The sequence below is a fragment of the Carcharodon carcharias genome, chromosome 19, assembly GCF_017639515.1.
Source record: "Carcharodon carcharias isolate sCarCar2 chromosome 19, sCarCar2.pri, whole genome shotgun sequence".
Taxonomy (NCBI): domain Eukaryota; kingdom Metazoa; phylum Chordata; class Chondrichthyes; order Lamniformes; family Lamnidae; genus Carcharodon; species Carcharodon carcharias.
In genome coordinates, this window is record NC_054485.1 from 23345608 (window position 1) to 23352140 (window position 6533).

Genomic DNA, 6533 nt, shown 5'->3' on the forward strand with positions numbered 1-6533 from the left:
TTGTAACCCCAAGATCAAGAGTTCAAATCTCACAATGGCAAACTATGAAACAATGTAACCTCATCTGAATGGGAACAGATGGAAACGTGTTTGTACTCGAAAGAGCTACAAGCCCTGAGGGGCTTGGCCTAAATAGCCAAGTGGTTATGGTACTGGGTTTGTAACCCCAAGATCAAGAGTTCAAATCTCACAATGGCAAACTATGAAACAATGTAACTTCATCTGAAACAGATGGAAATGGGCTTATACTCGAAAGAGTTACAAGCCCTGAGGGGGCTTGGCCTAAATAGCCAAGTGGTTATGGTACTGGGTTTATAACCCCAAGATCAAGAGTTCAAATCTCACAATGGCAAACTATGAAATAATGTAACTTCATCTGAAACAGATGGAAACATGTTAGCTTGGCCTAAATAGCCAAGTGGTTATGGTACTGGATTTGTAACCCCAAGATCAAGAGTTCAAATCTCACAATGGCAAACTATGAAACAATGTAACTTCATCTGAAACAGATGGAAACGGGTTTGTACTCGAAAGAGCTACAAGCCCTGAGGGGCTTGGCCTAAATAGCCAAGTGGTTATGGTACTGGGTTTGTAACCCCAAGATCAAGAGTTCAAATCTCACAATGGCAAACTATGAAACAATGTAACCTCATCTGAATGGGAACAGATGGAAACGTGTTTGTACTCGAAAGAGCTACAAGCCCTGAGGGGCTTGGCCTAAATAGCCAAGTGGTTATGGTACTGGGTTTGTAACCCCAAGATCAAGAGTTCAAATCTCACAATGGCAAACTATGAAACAATGTAACTTCATCTGAAACAGATGGAAATGGGCTTATACTCGAAAGAGTTACAAGCCCTGAGGGGGCTTGGCCTAAATAGCCAAGTGGTTATGGTACTGGGTTTATAACCCCAAGATCAAGAGTTCAAATCTCACAATGGCAAACTATGAAATAATGTAACTTCATCTGAAACAGATGGAAACATGTTAGCTTGGCCTAAATAGCCAAGTGGTTATGGTACTGGATTTGTAACCCCAAGATCAAGAGTTCAAATCTCACAATGGCAAACTATGAAACAATGTAACTTCATCTGAAACAGATGGAAACGTGTTTGTACTCGAAAGAGTTACAAGCCCTGAGGGGCTTGGCCTAAATGGCCAAGTGGTTATGGTACTGGGTTTGTAACCCCAAGATCAAGAGTTCAAATCTCACAATGGCAAACTATGAAACAATGTAACTTCTTCTGAAACAGATGGAAATGGGCTTATACTCGAAAGAGTTACATCGGCTTGGCCTAAATAGCCAAGTGGTTATGGTACTGGGTTTGTAACCCTAAGATCAAGAGTTCAAATCTCACAATGGCAAACTATGAAACAATGTAACTTCATCTGAATAGGAACAGATGGAAACGTGTTTGTACTTGAAAGAGTTACAAGCCCTGAGGGGCTTGGCCTAAATAGCCAAGTGGTTATGGTACTGGGTTTGTAACCCCAAGATCAAGAGTTCAAATCTCACAATGGCAAACTATGAAACAATGTAACTTCATCTGAAACAGATGGAAACAGGTTTGTACTTGAAAGAGTTACAAGCCCTGAGGGGCTTGGCCTAAATAGCCAAGTGGTTATGGTACTGGGTTTGTAACCCCAAGATCAAGAGTTCAAATCTCACAATGGCAAACTATGAAACAATGTAACTTCATCTGAAACAGATGGAAATGGGCTTATACTCGAAAGAGTTACAAGCCCTGAGGGGGCTTGGCCTAAATAGCCAAGTGGTTATGGTACTGGGTTTATAACCCCAAGATCAAGAGTTCAAATCTCACAATGGCAAACTATGAAATAATGTAACTTCATCTGAAACAGATGGAAACATGTTAGCTTGGCCTAAATAGCCAAGTGGTTATGGTACTGGATTTGTAACCCCAAGATCAAGAGTTCAAATCTCACAATGGCAAACTATGAAACAATGTAACTTCATCTGAAACAGATGGAAACGGGTTTGTACTCGAAAGAGTTATACCTACTCGAAAGAGTTACAAGCCCTGAGGGGGCTTGGCCTAAATAGCCAAGTGGTTATGGTACTGGGTTTATAACCCCAAGATCAAGAGTTCAAATCTCACAATGGCAAACTATGAAATAATGTAACTTCATCTGAAACAGATGGAAACATGTTTGTACTTGAAAGAGTTACACCTAGTACAAGTACTGGGTTTGTAACCTTAAGCTCAAGAGTTCAAATCTCACAATGGCAAACTATGAAACAATGTAACTTCATCTGAAACAGATGGAAACGTGTTTGTACTCGAAAGAGTTACAAGCCCTGAGGGGCTTGGCCTAAATAGCCAAGTGGTTATGGTACTGGGTTTGTAACCCCAAGATCAAGAATTCAAATCTCACCATGGCAAACTATGAAACAATGTAACTTCATCTGAATAGGAACAGATGGAAACGGGTTTGTACTCGAAAGAGTTACAAGCCCTGAGGGGCTTGGCCTAAATAGCCAAGTGGTTATGGTACTGGGTTTGTAACCCCAAGATCAAGAGTTCAAATCTCACCATGGCAAAACTATGAAATGGAAGAGACATTGAATTTAAAAGATTTAGCCAAGTGGTTATGGTACTGGGTTTGTAACCCCAAGATCGAGAGTTCAAACCTCTCAATAGCAAACTATGAAACAATGTAACTTCATCTGAAACAGATGGAAATGGGTTTGTACTCGAAAGAGTTACAAGCCCTGAGGGGCTTGGCCTAAATAGCCAAGTGGTTATGGTACTGGGCTTGTAACCCCAAGATCAAGAGTTCAAAAAAATGCTTGGCCTAAATAGCCAAGTGGTTATGGTACTGGGTTTGTAACCCCAAGATCAAGAGTTCAAATCTCACAATGGCAAACTATGAAACAATGTAACTTCATCTGAAACAGATGGAAATGGGCTTATACTCGAAAGAGTTACAAGCCCTGAGGGGGCTTGGCCTAAATAGCCAAGTGGTTATGGTACTGGGTTTATAACCCCAAGATCAAGAGTTCAAATCTCACAATGGCAAACTATGAAATAATGTAACTTCATCTGAAACAGATGGAAACATGTTTGTACTTGAAAGAGTTACACCTAGTACAAGTACTGGGTTTGTAACCTTAAGCTCAAGAGTTCAAATCTCACAATGGCAAACTATGAAACAATGTAACTTCATCTGAAACAGATGGAAACGTGTTTGTACTCGAAAGAGTTACAAGCCCTGAGGGGCTTGGCCTAAATAGCCAAGTGGTTATGGTACTGGGTTTGTAACCCCAAGATCAAGAATTCAAATCTCACCATGGCAAACTATGAAACAATGTAACTTCATCTGAATAGGAACAGATGGAAACGGGTTTGTACTCGAAAGAGTTACAAGCCCTGAGGGGCTTGGCCTAAATAGCCAAGTGGTTATGGTACTGGGTTTGTAACCCCAAGATCAAGAGTTCAAATCTCACCATGGCAAAACTATGAAATGGAAGAGACATTGAATTTAAAAGATTTAGCCAAGTGGTTATGGTACTGGGTTTGTAACCCCAAGATCGAGAGTTCAAACCTCTCAATAGCAAACTATGAAACAATGTAACTTCATCTGAAACAGATGGAAATGGGTTTGTACTCGAAAGAGTTACAAGCCCTGAGGGGCTTGGCCTAAATAGCCAAGTGGTTATGGTACTGGGCTTGTAACCCCAAGATCAAGAGTTCAAATCTCACAATGGCAAACAATGTAACTTCATCTGAAACAGATGGAAATGTGTTTGTACTCAAAAGATTTACAAGAGCTTGGCCTAAGTAGCCAAGTGGTTATGGTACTGGGTTTGTAACCCTAAGATCAAGAGTTCAAATCTCACAATGGCAAACTATGAAACAATGTAACTTCATCTGAATAGGAACAGATGGAAACGTGTTTGTACTTGAAAGAGTTACAAGCCCTGAGGGGCTTGGCCTAAATAGCCAAGTGGTTATGGTACTGGGTTTGTAACCCCAAGATCAAGAGTTCAAATCTCACCATGGCAAAACTATGAAATGGAAGAGACATTGAATTTAAAAGATTTAGCCAAGTGGTTATGGTACTGGGTTTGTAACCCCAAGATCGAGAGTTCAAACCTCTCAATAGCAAACTATGAAAAAATGTAACTTCATCTGAAACAGATGGAAATGGGTTTGTACTCGAAAGAGTTACAAGCCCTGAGGGGCTTGGCCTAAATAGCCAAGTGGTTATGGTACTGGGCTTGTAACCCCAAGATCAAGAGTTCAAATCTCACAATGGCAAACAATGTAACTTCATCTGAAACAGATGGAAATGTGTTTGTACTCAAAAGATTTACAAGAGCTTGGCCTAAGTAGCCAAGTGGTTATGGTACTGGGTTTGTAACCCCAAGATCAAGAGTTCAAATCTCACAATGGCAAACTATGAAACAATATAACTTCATCTGAAACAGATGGAAACAGGTTTACTCAAAAGAGTATCAAGAGTTCAAATCTAACAATGGCAAACTATGAAACAATGTAACTTCATCTGAAACAGATGGAAACGAGTTTGTACTCGAAAGAGTTACAAGCCCTGAGGGGCTTGGCCTAAATAGCCAAGTGGTTATGGTACTGGGTTTGTAACCCCAAGATCAAGAGTTCAAATCTCACCATGGCAAAACTATGAAATGGAAGAGACATTGAATTTAAAAGATTTAGCCAAGTGGTTATGGTACTGGGTTTGTAACCCCAAGATCGAGAGTTCAAACCTCTCAATAGCAAACTATGAAACAATGTAACTTCATCTGAAACAGATGGAAATGGGTTTGTACTCGAAAGAGTTACAAGCCCTGAGGGGCTTGGCCTAAATAGCCAAGTGGTTATGGTACTGGGCTTGTAACCCCAAGATCAAGAGTTCAAATCTCACAATGGCAAACAATGTAACTTCATCTGAAACAGATGGAAATGTGTTTGTACTCAAAAGATTTACAAGCCCTGAGGGGCTTGGCCTAAATAGCCAAGTGGTTATGGTACTGGGTTTGTAACCCCAAGATCAAGAGTTCAAATCTCACAATGGCAAACTATGAAACAGTGTAACTTCATCTGAAACAGATGGAAAATGGGTTTTTACTGCTTGGCCTAAATAGCCAAGTGGTTATGGTACTGGGTTTGTAACCCCAAGATCAGGAGTTCAAATCTTTATTGTTGTCGTGTCTGTGGCGCAATCGGTTAGTGCTTTCAGCTGTTAACTGAAAGGTTGGTGGTTCGAAGCCACCTAGGGACGACGATGTCACTTTTATAGCTTGGCCTAAATGGCCAAGTGGTTATGGTACTGGGCTTGTAACCCCAAGATCAAAAGTTCAAATCTCACAATGGCAAACATTGAAACAATGTAATTTTTTTAAAAAGATTTAGCCAAGTGGTTATGGTACTGGGTTTGTAACCCCAAGATCGAGAGTTCAAACCTCTCAATAGCAAACTATGAAACAATGTAACTTCATCTGAAACAGATGGAAATGGGTTTGTACTCGAAAGAGTTACAGCCATCATACACTTTACAGATGGAAATGGGTTTGTACTCGAAAGAGTTACAGCCATCATACACTTTCTTGCTTGGCCTAAATAGCCAAGTGGTTATGGTACTGGGTTTGTAACCCCAAGATCAAGAGTTCAAATCTCACAACAGCAAACTATGAAACAATGTAACTTCATCTGAAACAGATGGAAACGTGTTTGTACTTGAAAGAGTTACAAGCCCTGAGGGGCTTGGCCTAAATAGCCAAGTGGTTATGGTACTGGGTTTGTAACCCCAAGATCAAGAGTTCAAATCTCACCATGGCAAAACTATGAAATGGAAGAGACATTGAATTTAAAAGATTTAGCCAAGTGGTTATGGTACTGGGTTTGTAACCCCAAGATCGAGAGTTCAAACCTCTCAATAGCAAACTATGAAACAATGTAACTTCATCTGAAACAGATGGAAATGGGTTTGTACTCGAAAGAGTTACAAGCCCTGAGGGGCTTGGCCTAAATAGCCAAGTGGTTATGGTACTGGGCTTGTAACCCCAAGATCAAGAGTTCAAATCTCACAATGGCAAACAATGTAACTTCATCTGAAACAGATGGAAATGTGTTTGTACTCAAAAGATTTACAAGCCCTGAGGGGCTTGGCCTAAATAGCCAAGTGGTTATGGTACTGGGTTTGTAACCCCAAGATCAAGAGTTCAAATCTCACAATGGCAAACTATGAAACAGTGTAACTTCATCTGAAACAGATGGAAAATGGGTTTTTACTGCTTGGCCTAAATAGCCAAGTGGTTATGGTACTGGGTTTGTAACCCCAAGATCAGGAGTTCAAATCTTTATTGTTGTCGTGTCTGTGGCGCAATCGGTTAGTGCTTTCAGCTGTTAACTGAAAGGTTGGTGGTTCGAAGCCACCTAGGGACGACGATGTCACTTTTATAGCTTGGCCTAAATGGCCAAGTGGTTATGGTACTGGGTTTGTAACCCCAAGATCAAGAGTTCAAGTCTCACAATGGCAAACTATGAAACAA